Consider the following 18017-nt stretch of genomic DNA (forward strand, 5'->3'; position numbering starts at 1 on the left):
GCTAGTTGGCCGTCAGCTGTAACCAGTGAGCCATTGGCCAATAATATAACTGCTGTGGCTACGCTAGCAGGAAAATGGAGGCTGGCAAGAAGATGGTGGCTGAGCCTGCAAACAGCGCAGTGAGGGTTGCGAACAGTGTGGCTCCTGCTTCCTGTGTCTCCAACCCAGCCGCCAGCGAGAATATAGTGGTATGACTCCCCTACCTATGGCTTCGTGGATGTTCCCTTTTGGCCTCACCATATCCTGTGTTCTTATGTGGGGAGCGGGACCAGAGACCCCGCATAACTCCTCGCAGGCCGCCCCGCACGACAAATGGCGCAGCGAGGAGGGTACGGTGCCGGCCAAAGCTCTTCGAAGGGCGGTGGAGCAATTTGTGTGTATGAACACTCAGTCTCAGGAAGACCAGGAGGAGCAGCTGCCGGAGAGCTGGACCCCCGTGGAGGGGTGGGAAGACGTGGACCGTTCCCCAACCAGCAGAGGCCAGAGAAAGTGAAGGTTTTTGCGGCCCTGTGAGCTGGGAAGTGCTTGCTGAGGCAGCCTGGATGCAGGACTTGTAGTCCCAGGAGGAAACACTGCTGAGTCCTCGGTGAGAGCTGAGGGTGAGGTCAAGGTTGTCCCTCACCCCCAGGACAGCCCTGGTGAATGACTATGGACTATGGGGAATTGCCTTCTATCCCTAATTTAATGGACAGCTTGACTGTTTCTTGGGAACGTACCACCATGTGGTGGAACTGGCAGATGTTTGCTTTTGTGTCTTGACCGCCGCCATCGAGAATATGTAAGCACCTTGACTGTGAGCCGCTGTTGTTCCAGTACAGTGCCCTGCGAGCCATGGCTGAGTCCAGGAAGTCTGGCTGTGTCCAGAGAGAGTGGCAGTGCCCTGAGAGCCCTGGCTGTGCCCAGGAAGTCTGGCTGTGCCCAGAGAGAATGGCAGTGCCCTGAGAGCCCTGGCTATGTCCGGGGAGACTGGTGATACCCTAAGAAGCCCAGGAAGTCTGGCTGTGCCCACAAGCACTGGTGGTGCCCTGAGAAACCCTGGCTGTGTCCAGGAAGACAGGTGGTACCCTAAGAAGCCCAGGAAGTCTGGCTGTGACCAGAAGTACTGGTGGTGCCCTGAGAAACCCTGGCTATGTCCGGGAAGACTGGTGATACCCTAAGAAGCCTAGGAAGTCTGGCTGTGCCCAGAAGGACAGGTAGTGCCCTGAGAAACCCTGGCTGTGCCCAGAGAGCCTGGCTGTGTCCAGGATATTGCATTCACCTCCAGGCTCCTCGCACAGGGCCCCTCGCGGAAGACGCTTGTCGCGTAGATTGTGAGGCGAGAGCCTGTAGGGGTGGAATGTGGGGACAGAGCCCCAGAAAGCAGTTTCCAGGCTCTCGGCCTCACATAGAAAGGTGTTGGCTCAGGTAGTAAATGGCCATCAACTGTGATTGGATGGCCATCAGCTGTGCCTAGTTGGCCGTCAGCTGTAACCAGTGAGCCATTGGGCACTAATATAACTGCTGTGGCTACGCTAGCAGAAAATGGGGGCGAGCAAGAAGATGGTGGCTGAGCCTGCAAACAGCGCAGTGAGGGTTGCGAACAGTGTGGCTCCTGCTTCCTGTGTCTCCCACCAAGCCTCCAGCGAGACTGTAGTGGTGTGACTCCCCTACCTATGGCTCCGTGGGTGTTCCCTTTTGGCCTCACCATATCCTGTGTTCTTATGTGGGGAGCAGGGCCAGAGACCCCACGTAACTCCCTGCAGGCCGCCCCCACAACAAATGGCACAGCGAGCAGGGTCTCCCACACAACAGTGGGGCTATGTGTGAGGACGGGGAGCGGCTCTTGACCAGACGGTCTGAGACCCCAGGCCCGGTCCTGACCAACCTCATCGGTCACCTCCCGAAAGGCAGCTGGAGGCTGTATGTGACCCAGTGTGGTCCCCTCAGGACAGTGGGGGACTCGCGAGGCCAGCCTGGAAGCTCAGCCCAGCCGAGTCCCACACCTGCAGACGGCGTCATAAGTAGGGAAACATGGCTCATATTGACCAACCAGGCTTAGCGAATGCTAGCGTTTGCTCAGACGCGCTTAGCAGTCGATCAGGGAGAGCTAAACACGCTGCGGGCCTGTCCTGCCTGGAGGCCAGCAGCCTGCCGTCCCTCCTGCCCACACCCCCAGCTCCGTCACCCTGGACCATGGTCGCTGACAACAATGGCATCCCTCTGCTCTAAATTCACGGAAAGGAAACCGAGCTCCATGTCTCAACTGCAACCTGGTATTTGCGCTGCTCCTACGTTGTTTTTCCCCCCTTCTTCCGCCTCCCCTCCCCCACTCCGGTTCAAGCCGCTGTTTCTCAGTCTGGTTGTGTAGGACACAGCTCCCTGGTCCATGCGGGTATTATGAGCTGGTATTATGCCCCGGCTGAGGCAGGCAGTCGCTGGACGTCGGTCAGCCGCTCACAGCAGTCGTCCTATGTTATTAAGATTGATCGATCCCTGTGAACGATTTTCTGGAATTCCATCGTGTGGTAATGTCACCTCCCACCCCTGGGCTCGCAGGTGGTGCCGCTCTTTGCGTGTTTGAGTGCAGGTCACTGGCTGTGACGCTGTTCACGTCACTCAGGCTGCAAACGGCTCCCCAGCGTGCAGGGCTCCATTGTCTCATGCCCTCGCCGACACACGGCTTCTGCCACGCTGACATGTGAAGCCGTTCAGTAATAGTCAGCAGTTTGGGCTGACAGATCTCACCGGAGGGCTGGGGGATAAAGGTCTGAGTTGGTGAAAACATGGGTGGGGGACAAAAGGTGCGAGAATGTGGGGACATAAGTGCTCACAAGGACAGTTTACTTACAGCCCAGCTAAGGGACAGCAGCTTCCTCAGGAGGCTGAGACGGGCTGCAGAGGCACTGAGGGTCATGGGGAGGGTCCTGGCTGTGGGGACAGAGGGAGACGGGGTGGGGCAGTCCTCACAGAGCTCGGCCTGGCTTGGACTTGGGGCGCTGACGCAGCCCCCTTCCCCCATGTGAAAGCGATGGAGCTGGCCTCAGCAGGGCCCTTGTGGGACCTAACAGAACTGCTCAGCCACTCAGCCCGGCCTCTGGTCCCCCTGGCATTGGGCTCGAATTCCCCCACCTTGTCCCTCGCCCGCCCATGCCCTGACCTGGGCTCTGCGTGCGTGGGCTGTGGTGCCCTCCTCGACCCTGGGGGCCTCCCTCCAGCTTGGTGCCCCTGCAGGTCCTCCCCACTTCTGACAGCAGTCCTGGCCCCCACCTGGAGGAGGGGGCATCATTTATTCGACTGACTTTTGTTCTGCTCTGCCTGTTGGTGGTCGTCTGAATTTCCTGCCTATTCCTCCAGCACCTCCTGTTGGGACCTGCCCAGGAACTTTGGCAAATTGGTTCCAATTAGCACGACTGTAACCCCTGTGGGCACCGGGGGGCCCCCATTTCCCTATCTTACCTCACAGCCAGGTGCCTTGTTGGGCTGTGAAGGGCAGTAGGAAAAAAACGGAAGTAGCAGAAAAGAGGCAGGGAGATGGGGGATCTGCTGGCGGCTGCGAGTGCCCTGGGGTGCCGCAGCCCAGTGCCACGCTGGCAACTTGAGCAACACCGGGGATTGCAGGCAACACAGCTCTGGGCTGGAAGTCAGGGTGAAGGGGGCAGCTGCTTCCTTCAGAGCATGCGGGAGAAACAGTGCGGGCCTCCCCCAGCTTCGGGGGCTGCCGTGAGTCTGTGGGGTTCCCTGACTTCTGATTTCACCTTCACGTGGCCTCTCCCTGGGTGTCTGTCTGCAAACTTCCCCTTTTCGGAAGGACAACACCGACTCCAGCATGACCTAACCAGTTACATCTGCAACAACCTTCTGCAGATGCCGCTGCGGCTCTGGGGTAGAGAGCGTCAGCGTCTGTGCCTTGGGGGACGCACTTCAACCCCTGACAGAGGTCTGAAGTCAGCCTGCTCCCCACATTGATGACCACTCAGCGAAACACAAGACCGCAGACTGCCCCCCATTGCACCTCCCGCTGGATCTGGCCCGCTGCCGGCTCCCCTCCCTCCTGGCCAGGAACTCTCGTGTCTGCCCAGGCCTGTGTGGCACTGTCCAGCCAGGATGGGCTCAGCTTCCTCACTGCCTTCTTTCCCAGCGGGCTTCCTTCTCTCCTTGTCATAGACACAGAACATATTTACACCTTTCATGGTAACAAGACTTAATTCACAATAATGCAGACTGAAACTTGTCCAGTTTACATGGCACGATCTTCCTTTCAAATCCTCATTTAATCTTAGAAAAGTGAACAGCTGGGCAGACTGCTCTTGAAAATTACAGAAACAAAAGCGAGCCTCCTGTTGGCTTCTCAGATCCGGTGCCCCAAATTCCACCCTAAGCATCCCGTCCTCATCCTCATGGGGCCAGGGCATCTGGAGGCCTGGCCTGTCGGGCCAGTGTGTATGCACTGGCACCCGGCCGCTCTGTGCCGGAAGCTGAAGGAGCCCTAAGCCTCAGCCCTGTTCCTGGGAGCTGGCCCCTCCTTGGCGGCCTGCATCGCAGCCCACTGGATCCGCTGCGGGCGTTTCGTCCAAATCCTTGGTGCTTCTCCCTGGAGGACGCAGTCAGTGTGCCCAGCAGACCCTGTGCGGCCCTGTTTGCCCTCACCCACCAGTGGCCCTGGAGACATGGCCTGTGTGGAGCGGAACCTGGGGAGAACAGGCTGCTGGCCCCGTGGCCAGTGTTCCCACAGCCGGGACCTCAAACAACTTCAGACTGACTTCACATGCAATGCTGACCAGTAGCTACGGAGCAGGTAATTCTATCTTCCAGAGCCCCCCAAGCCTGGGACCACAGCCCCTTAGCACCCACCGCAGATCACAAGGCCGTGAGAGTAGCGCCGTGATTCAGCGGGGGAATGTGTTCTCTGGCACTGGCCGAGAGCTGGCAGAGCGTCTGCAAGGCCTGTCTGCACACGTGTGCGCGGGGGGCCAGGCTGCACCACGCTGCTGTCCTCCTGCCACTGCCGGTGACCACGACGCAGGGATCTCCGCTGAGGAGCTAAGACGAGCAGGTCGGGGTGGCAGGCGAGCCGCACACCGGGGACCTGATCCTCAAGGGCCGCAGATGAGTTGCTTTTATAGGATAAATAGCAACACCTGGGAAGTGGGAGTCGTAGAAATTCACTGTCAATTTGCCAAAGGCCGTTAGGCTTTGTCTTGTGGACTTGAAGTTAGGCCAGCAAAGCGCTCACTCTGCCTCGGCTGGTGCGGCCGCGTGTCAGCGGGTCACACACCTGGGGAGACACCTTTGGCCGGTGACTCACGCGAACGGCGCCACCCACTGAGTCACCCTGTCTGCGGCCCATGCTTGCCCAGCCTGGGAACCCACTCTCTCGAGGCCCACCCAACCTGACCCAGTGTCCCACGCGCAAAAAGCAGAGACGTTGGTGGCACCGCTGCTCGCCCTCCCTGCCGAGGGCTCCACAGGGAAACAGCCGCCGAAAGGCTACTGAGGGCAGAGAACAGAGGCGAACTTCCCAGCTGCCCCAGAGGAGGGGCCCTGCGTGGGCCCTGCGTGGGCCCGGGGACCACGGTCTGCGAGGCCACTGGCGGCGATCCCTCCCTTCGCGGCATCGCTGGAAGGGCTGACATCCCGGAGTCCGGCCGTGGCCTGAGCCAGACACGGCCGAGCGCGCGGACGCCCAGGCCACTTCCCGTCCCTCTCGGTCTGGCCCACGGCCCCTCCCGCGCCCTCCCAGCTCCCAGCCCCTGGGGCCACAGCCGGGCTGCGCGACACGGACGTGGACCTCACGTGGCCCAGACCCCAGCGCGCCTGTGCACCCAGGGCTCCCACGCAGACGGCGCCGATCCATCGCCCGGGGCGCGCGGAGCCCAGACGTTGCGGATCCACTGCCGAGGTCAGACGCGCGGACCCCTCGTAGCATCGTCCCGAGAGGCGCTGCTTTGGGGCTAACCCCGGCCTGGGAGCGCCGCGGACACCAGCCACTGGCCACCTTGCTGCCCACACGGCGCTGCCCAGACTACAGGCGAGCTCATGCCGGGCGCGGCCGCCCTGACTCCGGGCTTGGCGAGGAGGTCGCGCCTGGGGACAGGGGCCGCACGGTTGTCAGAGGACGCGGGAAACCGCAGGCCGTTGCCCCCAGCGGCCCGGAGGCCCTCGTGTGCCTGTGCAGTTCGGCCGTGAGATACCTGGGGACGAGCCATGCTGAACCCCACGCAGGGCGTGGTCCTACGCAACTTCTGGATCCCGGTGGACGGCCAGGGGGGGGTTGAAGTCCTCGGGACACTTTTGGAAGGCGATTGGGTTAACCTTGGAAGGCTGGCCAGTGTTTTCCCTGTAAAGGGCCTAATTCGGGGACAGCTTTGCCAAGACCGCCCCTCCCGAGCAGGTACTGGCCGCCGGTATCCAACCCAACCCTTTGTGAGATTCTTTTGAGATTCCCAGGAGTATTAAAAATTGCTGTTTAAACCGCACCTTGTTTACCTTCCTAAACGCTAAGCCTTAGATGGAAAGCACGTTTGGACACTTGCTGTTCATACGAACACAGCTAAGCTTCTTGTCTTGTTCCCAGCCTTTGAATCAACGGCTCCTTTGGAATTGCTGAGATGGGGTGTGGGGGGGTGGCGGAGGCTTGCACACCCGAGTCCTGCCGGCCTGCACCTTGACACCAGCCCTGAGCAAATGACTGCCTCCCCCTCCCTCTGCTTACTCCCCCTCCTCCCTATTCTTTTTTTGCTGGAAAGAAAGAAAGAAAGAAGCCTGTATTGTTCCCACTTGGTCCATGACTTGGGCGAGGCCCAGGCCGAGGTGAGGCCCTGGGCTGGGACGGCTGCTGGTTGGCTTGAGAACGTCACCCAGACCGCTCATCAGAGCCTGGTCTTCTTGGTGAGTCTCACCTCCTGGGTCAGGAGGGCAGAGCGATGGGCTGTGCAGGCAGGACCCGGGGCTGCAGACCAGCAGGGCCTGACTCGGGGTCTCCCAGGCCAGGGTGACCCCTGCCCCCATGAGAGCCCTGCACCTGGTGGGAGAGGTGCTGCCAGGCAGGTGTTGCGTCTCTAGGAGCTGCTTGGTGGCCTTGCTCTTCTGGGCCATCTCGTGGGAGAATTGGCTCACACCCCACACGGCCCATTGTCACAGTGAAAACAGGCCCAGAGGAAGGTGGGTGAAGAGGCCACAGATGCAGGCTGACCAGGCAGCAGACGGTGGCCTCTGGCCCTGCAGAGGATACGTCTGGGGGCTCACAGGTGGTGGCAACAAGCTGCTAACCACACAAACGTTGTCAGCTGCTCCTAGAAGCAGGGGCAGCTGAGACAACGTCCCAGAGCTGTGACTGGAGAGGAGGTTGGCAGGTTCCTTGGGTCTGTTCCTCCCAACACTGTACAAGCAGGAGACAGGCCAATGTGACTCTCACGCACTGTGGCAAGTGACTTCTGGACGCTTTTTCTCTGCCAGGTGGAACTTGAGGCCACAGCTCTTCCCTGCTGCCTGTTTCTGTAGGGCTGATGTGGCTCCCACTTGACCTTGTCTGACCTTGGTGTTCCGTTCTCGCTCCAGCCTTCACTGTCCCCAGCTGTACAGTCAGGTCAGATAATGCCCTTGCTCAGGTTCTTCTGAATTCGGTGACGGTCAGGTCCTTTCCTACACATCATAACGGAGGGCCAATTTAAAGTTAGAGACTTTATTTCACATGGAAAAAAGTTGTAAATGTCTTAGAGCTTCCTGAGAGTTGACTAAAGTTACTTGGAGAATCCAGAAGTGCAATCAGAAGTACAGCATGACCTTGATTCAAATGAGTGTCCACGGTCGGTGTTCAGTTTAATTGAATTTTATGGTTAGCTCATGATTGACTGGAAAACCCTTTTTCTTTTAAATCTTGCTTTAAAAATCTTACTAAAATTATAGCTATTGTCCTTAGTGAGTAGACAAAAGCAAAAGACCAAAAATGCCAACTTCTCTGATTGCTAGAGCAGAGCTGGGATGAAGGTGCCTGGAGGTGGTTTAGTAGGATTGTGAAGCAGGGAGCGGGAGCCGTGTTCTGGGGGCTAAACCAGCAGGGAGGGGAGCCGTGCGCAGACTCCTCAGTGCAGGAGTCAGTCAGTCAGGGCTGTACTTCCTACTTTTCCTGGACCGCAACATCCTATCAGACGACTCTGGCTCTGCCTGCAGCATCCCTCTCTCTCCTCCACCCCATCCCATGGCCCTTTGCAGGACCCTCACCTGGCCGCTCAATGCTGCTCCTCCCACATCACCTGTCTTTGTGCCCTCGTCCCTTCCAGATGGCACTCCGGGCAGCACCACCGACCCCAGGACACCTGACCTCCCAGGGCCCCTCCTGCCGTTCTCAGATGGCCACACAGCGCCACAGACATGTGACCGTGCCTTTAAGGGGGTTTGTGCCAGCAGTCAGGATGCTGGATGGGGAAGGTGCCCCAACATCGGAAGGCCCCATGTACCCTATGCCTGAACATCTAAGGGTGCAACCAAGCTAACAAATTGTACACAGTGCCTTCCCCCAAACTTGACCAACGTGCCTTCAGAACCACCTGACCTCTCCTGGGTGTTCCTTCTTGCCGAACCATGGCAGCTAGGAAGCGCCAGTGCCCAGCTCTCGGTCTGCTTTCCTCGTCCTCCCTCACTCACTCTGTCCCAGGCCATGTGCCCAGGCCAGTCACTGCCCTGGCTGTGTTTTCCCTCAGCTCCTGGGAGGAAGGCCCTTGGGACAGGTGTTCTGGGGTCAATTTAAGAGGAATTGCAAGGTCTGCAAGGGGTGTGGCTGGCTCTGGGCAGGCCTGTCCCCATAGGTGGAGCCCTCCTGCTGAGGCCAGGGTGGTCCCAGCATAGACACGCCAGGGTCCCCTGCTCTTGGTGGCAGATGAGAGTGTGGTGCCCTCAGTGTCATGGGCAGACTGAGTGTCCAGAGTGCTTGCCATGGCCCCCTGCACCCGTAGGCTCCCAGGCATAGTGAGAACTTGGGTACACCCCACAGGGTCAGGGGCTATGGTGTCCAAGCAGGATTGAGAGGTAGGGTTGCCGGCAGGCATAGAGAGGCACTTGGGGGACAGCTGGCGCTCACTTGGCGAATTCTTGCCCATCTTACTCCTCCCTCTGCCTTCCCTCTTGCAGAAAAGGCTCTTCATCCTGTCAGGTCAATGCATCAAGACATCTCTGACTCAGTTCCCCAAATGCAGTAAAACCTCTGGCAGCTGTCCTGCCTCCTGTCCACCTGTCACCGCAGCCACTTGTCACCTCAGGCCATCAGCAGACCATCACATCCACACCCCAGGCCTCGCTGGACCCACCACCTCCCAGCCACCTGCTGTCCACTCATCCCACCCAAACGCCAGTCCACTTGTCTGCAGACGGCTGCCTACAGCGCACGGCAACTCCACAGCCGGGCACCAGGTTGGAGGGAGCAGCATCTGGACGTTCGTGCAGCTGATGCTTGGAGTATGGGCTCAGTCCATCACCCATCTGCCGTGTCACAAATGAGAACTGGGCTTGAGAAGGGGGGCAGGTTCAGTTCCCAGCACCGCACAGCCCCTCCCACCGGCCTCTGCGCCTGTGGGCCCAGGGCTGGCCGGCTTAGATGCCGGCCACGAGATGATTAAACAGCAGTCTGGGAGCTCTAAGCGGGCACCCGGGATGTTTAATGGTGCTCGACAGGAAGTCCCCAATCATCTGTGAAATTGAGGCTCTATTTTGAGACAAGACTCCGAGAAGTGAGACCACCTTTCCTCCTCCTTCCCAGGGCGGGGCTCAGCCTGCCCTGATCACGGACCCTGTCCACCTGCACGGGCAGCGCTGAGGGACTGGCCACCCCTAGCTAGCCAGTAGGGATGCCACAGACATGGACCTCGAAGCTCTGCTTTGTCAGGACTGATGCTGCAGCCACGTGCCCAGGCCTGAGGGCACAAAGCCCGGGCTGCACAGCAGCAGGGGACTGCTGCATCAGGGTGCCCTCTTGGGGACCTGCCCAGTGTCCCCAGCGTTTGGGGTGCAGAAGGAACTGCGTGCTCCCCCCCATCTGTACTATACTGTCCCCTGTCCTAGAGAGGAGTTGAGAGGCCCGAGTGCAGCAGGTGCAGAGCGAGACCTGAATGTGGAAGGTGAGGAGAGGGAGCAGGAAGAGAAGAAAGAGCAGGAGAAGCCTTGTGCGCTGGAGGGGTGGGGCAGAGTCCTTACCCAAGACACAAAAACTAACAGTAAAGAAAAGGTCTCTTTGGGCAGACTGGTGGCTCAGTTGGTTAGAAGGCGATCTCTGGGCAACGGGGCTGCCGCTTCAATTCCCACACGGGCCAGCGAGCTGCACCCTCCACAACTAGAATGAAGTCAATGAGCTGCCCCTGATGGCTCGGTTGGTTGGAGCGCGTCCTCTCAACCACAAGGTTGCTGTTTCGACTCCCGCAAGGGATGGTGGGCTGCGCCCCCTGCAACTAACGGCAACTGGACCTGGAGCTGAGCTGCGCCCTCCACAACTATGATCGAAAGGACAACAACTTGACTTGGAAAAGTCCCGGAAGTACACACTGTTCCCCAATAAAGTCCTGTTCCCCTTCCCCAAATAAAAAATCTTAGAAAAGAAAAGGTTGCTTTGATCTGAGGCCACTAAAATTAAGAACTTTTGTCCATCAAAAGACACCATTCAGAAAGAGAGGAGCCAGAGGCTCAGAGGAGATTTGCAGTCATGGAGCCAACAAATATCAGAGGTCGAGAACTCTCACAAATAACAAGGAAATGCTAACAGTCCCGCTTTACAATGGCCAGAAGACTCGAACGGCATGCCACAAGCACAGACATCCCAACGTCAGATCTGTGTCTGAAAAGGCGCTCAGCCTCGTCATTCAGGAAAAAACACAACGGATGTCACAGCGCCCAGCTCCAGAACACCTGACGTCAAAAGGATTGGTAACACCAAGTGTTGGGGCTGTGAAGGCCAGCGGCCCCTGGTCCCGGGCGGAAGGGCACAGAGGCTTCACAAGGATGAGGGCACCGCCTTCCGGGGGTGCCAAGCAGCGGAGGACGGCGTCCTGTCGGTGTGGGTTCTTGGCCATGGGAAGGCTTCCTGGAAACAGGCAGGAGTTAGTCATTCCAGCTAGCTGTCTGCAGCGTGGTGTGACACCTGACAGAGGCGTTCCTTATTTCAGAAACCCACTTGCCACAGGCTCGCGCTTCGACTACTGTGATTCCCTCATAATTAAATTAGGTTTGACTCAGAGAGAACACGCAATTTTGAGCACCCCCAAGAATGACCCACCAGAGCCCTGTCTGGATTCTGCACTGTGAGAGCCTGTCCCCCCCATGATGACTCGCTGCCTGCCTTCCCGCTCCCGTCTTCTCTGTCACTTGCATCTTCCCGTCTCGCTCCGACTGTCTAAACGAGACCCACTGCCTCCCACGTTGCCTCTGCAGCCTCCTCCTCAGTGAGACCCGCAAATACGTCTGAGGAGAAAGGGGGACAGGGGCAGCCTCACAAAGCAAGAAGGTGTCCCTGAGCTCCGAGTGTGGAGGCGCCGTGTCTGCAAAAGAGGCTGAGATGTCAGAAAAGTCCAGGAGAAATGGTGGAGCAGTTCCATTCAGCTGTTGTCTCTGCCACCAACACAGTGACAGGCTCGAAAGGGTCAGTGCCTTAAGAATTGTTGTGGGACACAAATATTCTTTTTCACTTCGCCCCTTAAACTCCACTAAAATAACAGTAAAGGGGGAGGCAAAACCGCACCAGGACAAAGAAAACAGGGCAGGAAGTGACGGTGGACAAGGAATGGCCAAAACGTTGGCAGCAGGTGGGTGAGTGGGAGCTGTGGGGAGGCGGCTGCTGTGCCCCCAGGAGCCCCCGGGGCCTGATGAGCTGGACATGACGAGAGGCAGCAGCTCCAGAAGAAGCAGTGACACCCTTCCCGACACGCTCACCACCAACCAGCAGGACACACGCCCTCCGTCGGCTCCCGCACCGCTGACAGAAACACGTAAGATCAAGTGACGGGCACGTACTGAGCAATGAGACCGCTACCCCCTCCCTCTGCCCCTAAGAGCTTCCAGAGAGAAAACAGGCAACTTACAGAGGTTCCAGAATACAAATAACATTGGGGTTCCAACAAGCAACGTGGGACCTGCAGAACCGAGAGCGATGCCTTCCTGTTTTTAGTAAAACGATTCCCCACCTAAAGTCTAACCCTACCACCTTATCAATCAAGCATGAGAGAGAAGATATTTTCCTAAAAGACATCATGGAGGCTCCTAGGGGTTGTGTCCCCCACACACACACACACACACACGAGTGCAAATCTCAGGAGAAGAGGCTGGGAGCCCCGTCACCTAGGCCCCCAGCACAGGAGAGAGTCTGGGGCTTTGGGGGCCACAGGAAAGGACCTCCTGGGTGACAGCTTTGCAGTGGCCAGATTAGCATGTGAGAGCACAGGGCCTCAGAGAGGTGTCCACCCAGGGCCTGGAGTGCCCCCCCCCCCAGTGTTGAGATGAGTGCCAGGGCCCCGCCCTTCTCTCGGTGTTCTGCCATCTCAGCATGTGGCACTCCTCTCGAGGCCCAATACAGCTGCTTCAATTCCTGCCACCAAGCCCACATTCCCCTCTCACGGGGGCCACCAGGAGGTTGCATGAATCATGCACGAGGAGGAGAAACGAATAAAAACCAGGGACGGTGAGCACCTCAGCACCACGCCCACGTGTCCCCCGTCCCCCGCCGTACCCTGCCACACACACACACACACCACCAGAGGGGAGGGGAGGGTTGTCAGTGCCAAGAGTCAGTGCAAAGACCTCCCCCCGCCAGGGCATGGGCACCAACGCTGGGTTTTGCCAAAGACGTGGCTGGTGCCTGGAGAGCGGGGCGCCCTTGGGTGAGGCTGCCAGGCCTCCCCGCCGCCCCCCAGCTCCCAGGCAGCCTGCGGCCCACTCTGTTCTTGCAGCCCCACCCTGCTGGGCACCAGAGTTCCTGGACCCCGTCAGCGCTGAGCTCCTGCCATGTTCTAGGAGTGGGAAGGAGGCTGAAAGCTTTAACCCCTCAATGGTTACGATTTTAAAATGGGATCTGGCAAATGATTAAACTAAATTGCAGACCTAATTGCTTTCACTTAAAATAATATTAAAGCAAATGTGATATTGTGTTTAAGTTGGAGGAACAGTACCTTTGGCAACATACTTCTGTTCTGATTTTTCACAAGGGAGGGCTCGGCGCTACAGACTGCTTATGCGAAAATAGTCCAAAGTCAGGTCCTCAGTGTCTGTGAAGTTAAGACGTATTTTTAAGTGGAGCAAATGGCTGCTTTGGGGAACTGCTCACCCCTATTTCTGCCTTCAGCCCCGAAAGCAAACAACCCTCACCGATGGAGGGAAGGGGGGGGCGCCCACACTTTCCTGCTGTGGCCAAATGCCATGTGGGCTGTTGAAACCAGGTCTTTGGAGGACTGCAGCCGACGTCGCCGTGGGGCACGGGAACCATGACTCAGAGGGGCCTCGAGCTCCTGGGCCCTGTTCCTGGTGCCGGCAGCGGGGCTGACCCTGCTCGGAGCCTGGGGCAGCGGCCGCCAGTGTGGCTGCGTCTGTGCACAGACCTGCTCCCTGCCGGGAGGGCACCAGGCACCCTTGGCAGGCAGCAGGCACAGTGCCCACGGGGACATCTGGAAAGCAGTGGCTGTGACGGGGCCAGCAGTGGAGAAGGAAAAGCCTGGATGGACCCAAAGGCCACGGCTGAGAGCGGCCAGCTGCGTGCTGAGTGCAGACACAGTACAGGACCCAGCTCTTAACACCCGCACCAGCCTCCAGCTTCTGAGTTCACACTCAAGTTGATCTTTACTCAGAGTTGCCAGAACAGCTGTTCACACGGCAAGGGTGGGACTCCAGGGGCCAGGACGCCCTCCTGGCCGACCACCCGCCCAAGGCCAGACAGCAGGGGGCCCTGGCCAAGGCTGGGCTCTGCTGAGGGAGGGGACAAGGGACAAAGGGACAGCTCCCCACTCAGCACCTCAGCTCACAAAGCACTCCTTCACTTTTTCTTCAAGAATCCCAAGTTAACTGGAAGGAAAAAAACATGGGAGAGAGAGAGAAAGAGAGAGAGAAAAAACATGGTCATAAATCTGGGATCTGTTTTTATTGGTGCTTCTATTTCAGATTTTCAGTTTGGAAAAATACTTTCTTATGCATTCCCGGCACCTCAGTGATGGCCCAGAGATAATGGTGAATGCAAAAAGCTTTAAAAAAAAATTGAAAAACGAAAGTCCTTTTTGGATCCAGAACAAACCCAAGTAAACGCCACCCCCCCCAACCCTGTCACATTTAAATCCTTTCCGCGCTGCCACTTTCATGGGCATCAATGTTCCAGGAGCCCCCTTGGCTCCCAGGTGCCCCCGCAGCTCTGTTCTCAGAAACCCCTGCCCGGGCCTCTGCTGGGGTTCCCACCAGGAAAGCTGCCCTCGCAAGGAACAACCGGGGCGTAGGTTTCCTGTGAGCACAAGAATACGACAGACGAGAGGGTGCCCTTGGGCAGATGAGAAGGGTATGTGGGTGCACGTCTGTCTGGTTGTGGCTCCGTGTTCTCCCGCGTGACACACGCTGTGCGGGGCACACTGTGTGCGTGTTAGGTTCACACGGATCCCGCCTAAAACAGCAGCCTTTTGCATTCGGCTGCGGTTTCCTTTTTGCCTGGCCAAGAAAAGACTGTTCCTGCCGAGCCATGTGCGTCTGCGTGTACGGTGGGTCTGTCCCGCCGAGGGATGCCAAGCTGAGTAGGTGGGTTAATCTGGTCCAGCTGTGCTGGCCAGGCCCCTCCCCCACTGTGATATGGGGGGAGGTACCCTGTGAAGCAGCTGCAAGCCATTCAGAGTATAAACTGAACTGAGACAAGGGTGAAAGACCAAACCTGCAGTTTTGCCTTATTCCACAGCTGTGCTCACAGCTCCACGAGACAGCCGCCCAAACACAGCCACCTCCCTGGGCCTGGCCCGCTGACAGGAGGGAAGAAAGGAGATTACTATGAGCCCCAGGTATTTTGGTGAGCGGGAGGCCGGCTGGGAGGGCGGGCGCCAGCGACACCTCCAGCTGGCAGGCACTCCTGGCAGCCACGTCCCCAGAACTGCGTCCTGGTGGGTGAGCTGCATCCACAGCCCTGGGCCGTCCAGCTGCCCTGGAGGAAAATATGGCCAGGGAGGGAGGCTTGGTTGTGGGGAAGCCCAGCCCCAACGCCAGGCTGACTGGCCACCACAGACCCAGGGTGGCAGAGCCTGCAGCCCAGACCCAACACCGGCAGGACGGCACTCTCACAGAGGGACCGAGAGCGTCTGCCACTCAGAATGCCTGCTGAGACCAGAGGCGCCGGCAGAGTGGGGGAGGGGAGAGAACGGGCACTGGGGAGACTGTCCAGGCAAAGCGGCGCCCCAGGACGTCCCTGGGCAGATGCAGCAGGAGGAATTCTGCGGCCACCAATCTGTTCCCTGTTTTCAATCTCTCTGCTGAAAATCGTTAGTGATGATTGCTTCTGAAACTCAGCCACAGGCCACCAGGCTCGTTGGGGACAGGGCAGCGGGGGAACCAGACTGGAAGCTGGGGCTACGGTTGCTCTTGTTCACTGTAGGCACCGAGGATGCTGCTGGGCACGTAGTAGGTGCTCAATACGCATTTGGTGAAAGACAAAGACGGACACTGTCCGCCTGTGGCCGCGTGAGGATGGGCCAGGACAGGGCGGCCCCCAGAAACTGGCAGGAAGAGGAGCAGGGCCCGCCCCCTGCTGTGGGGCTGGGGTGGGGGCAGCTGACTGGGAGACCAGTTGGCTGAGATGAAAAGAAGGGGAGGGGGGCCGCTCCCAGTCAGGCCTGAGACAGGCCCTGGCGGTGCCGCTGCTCAGGGGAAGGTGGGCAGATGCCTGGCCTGCTGGTCTGGGGCACAGCCCCCTACCCTCCAGGGGTTCAGACTATTACACAAGGAGGGGAGTGGACAGAGGCCTGCAGGCCAAGAAAGGCAGCAGGAGCTGTGGGGATGAGCGTGCTCAGCATCCCCTTCGAAGGGCGCCTCGCGCCTCGCGTGGTCCCAGCCACCCTGCAGGTTGGCGACTGAGGCCCAGAGACGTTCAGTATGTTGTGCGTGGCAGCACAGCCCAACTGCCCCGACCTTCTTCAGAGCCTCTGGCTCCCGACCTGCAGCTGTGCTGTCTGTGTGAGAAACAGGACCCAAGATGAAAATCTGTCCTCTCAACCTCGTGGGTCGGATCCACGCTGACGTGGCCGGGCCTCATTCAGGCCCTCACACCTGCACCAGGGCAGAACTGCGTTCCATCGCGGAGGCTCCAGAGGTGCTGCGGCAGCACGAAGCCCCCAGCCCTCTGCTCCTGGCCTCCTGCTTCCTCCCATGTGGTCCCTCTCATGCTCATGGCCACAGTCGCCACCGGCTAGAGGGACGCTGGCTTTCAAGGGCTCCTGTGACGGCAAAGGGCCAGCCGAGCAGTCAGGGTAACTCCTACCCTCAGCAGGCACAGGTGACGTCAAACCCACGCCCTCTCCCGGCACTTCAGAGCCACCCACTAAGTTTCTCACCAGAATGACCCTTGGCCGACGCCGTGCACTGGGGTCCTACCTGAAACAGGGAGAGACGTGGAGTGTCACACACCTGTCCTTCCACAGTGACAGGTCACCCACCACCAGGGTGTCTGCTGTGCGGTGTGACGTGGGCCGTGCATGTGACGTGTGCACCAGGTTTTGAAGAGTTTCTGTGAAAAGAAGAATGTGACATACTCACTAATCTCTTACACTGATTACAGATTGAAATGATCCTATTTCGGACAGACTGGGTTAAATAAATATAATATTCAAACTGTTCCTACTTATCTTTACTTTTTTTAATGTGACCACCAGAAAACTTGAAGTGACACATGTGGTTCCCATTAGGTTTCTGTCAGACAGCGTATGTCTAGAAAATCGCTATAAGATTTTCCACCTCCTGCCGATTTTATTAGAATCATGCACAATCCACACACGTGGACACGTGGGCAAGGGAACTCTCAATAGCTGACACAATTACGATTTGGGGGAAGTGGGTTTGATTTTTGTTTCCTATTTTTCTTTTGTTTTCCTACTAAAAAATAATTTTGTAGAGGGAGGCTTTGAGGTGGTCCAGGGTCTAAAAATGATTTTTCTGCCCAGATTCAGGACTGAATGGTCAGTGTCCGTCTGAGTGACCAGGGCACACGGTGGCAACACCAGCAGAGCTGAGCCCAGCGTAACCAGCCGGCGTCTGTGTGAAGCGTGGGGGCGTCGCGGGTTCAGGGAGGGACACTGCGCTAGGTGTCATTTGTCAGGGGATGAAGTCATGCAAATCAGCCAGGAGCACAGAGAGACGTCAGACATGGAGAGAGGACCCAGAGGTGACGGAGGTGAGGACGCCCTTGGTTTGCAGCTGGAGCCACGTGTAAGCCTCCAGCCAGTGGGCTGGCACTGCCTGATAAGCCACCCGGGCCCAGTGGCGTCTCACCTCCATGCCCAGCTTGCTGTCCCCTCACCTCTGACCCCACGCCCCAGCCTAGGGCCCACACAGCACAGTTAAAGCCTCTGTTCCATCCCTCCATTCCTCCTGTCGACCAGAAAGGGCGCGGTGGCCAAGCTCAGGCTCACGGGAGGGGCGGGAGGGCAGTGGCGTGTGGAAGGGGTCACTGGTGAGCAAAGCACCGGCTCCCTCCTGGTCACAAAGCAGCACAGCAGCCAACACGGCCACATCCACAAACCCTGCTGGCTCCCAAGGGCCCAACACAGAACCTCGGAGAACTCGGCACTGCAGCAGGTCAGCCAGCGCTCTGTGAACAGGGCCCTGCTGCCCCGAGGACAGACGTCCAGGCTGCGGGTCCTGTACTCAGTCCTTTCAGGAGGGGTTCATGCCTTCAACCTGTACACGTCTCCACAGCCTGCGCCGTGCATGTGGCCCCACAGGGAGATCCAGGCCACGCAGCCCCAAAGCACGTGGGGGGAGAGGGAGGCAGCCCCCAGTTTCTGTCCAGGCCTGTGCTGGTGGTGACGGGAAGCGAAGGCTCTTTGCTGTGCACC

The 18017-nt window shown here is 58.4% G+C and overlaps 1 long non-coding RNA gene across 3 annotated transcripts in view; it reads right to left on the minus strand.

Annotated features, from left to right (window-relative positions):
* Window positions 1–1158: 1158 nt before the first annotated feature.
* LOC141573120 (uncharacterized) overlaps window positions 1159–18017 on the minus strand; it is a 34233-nt gene continuing 17374 nt past the window's right edge. For 2 of the 3 annotated variants that reach the window (XR_016021219.1, XR_016021217.1), the window contains exons 2-3: window positions 16558–16690; window positions 1159–14007 (exon numbers count right to left, since the gene is read on the minus strand). This is a non-coding gene — a long non-coding RNA (uncharacterized LOC141573120). The remainder of the gene's footprint in view (window positions 14008–16557; window positions 16691–18017) is intronic. The other variant, XR_016021218.1, reaches the window with a different exon arrangement.

The sequence above is a fragment of the Rhinolophus sinicus genome, chromosome 4 (genome assembly GCF_057876585.1).
Source record: "Rhinolophus sinicus isolate RSI-liver-muscle chromosome 4, RSI-T2T, whole genome shotgun sequence".
NCBI lineage: Eukaryota > Metazoa > Chordata > Mammalia > Chiroptera > Rhinolophidae > Rhinolophus > Rhinolophus sinicus.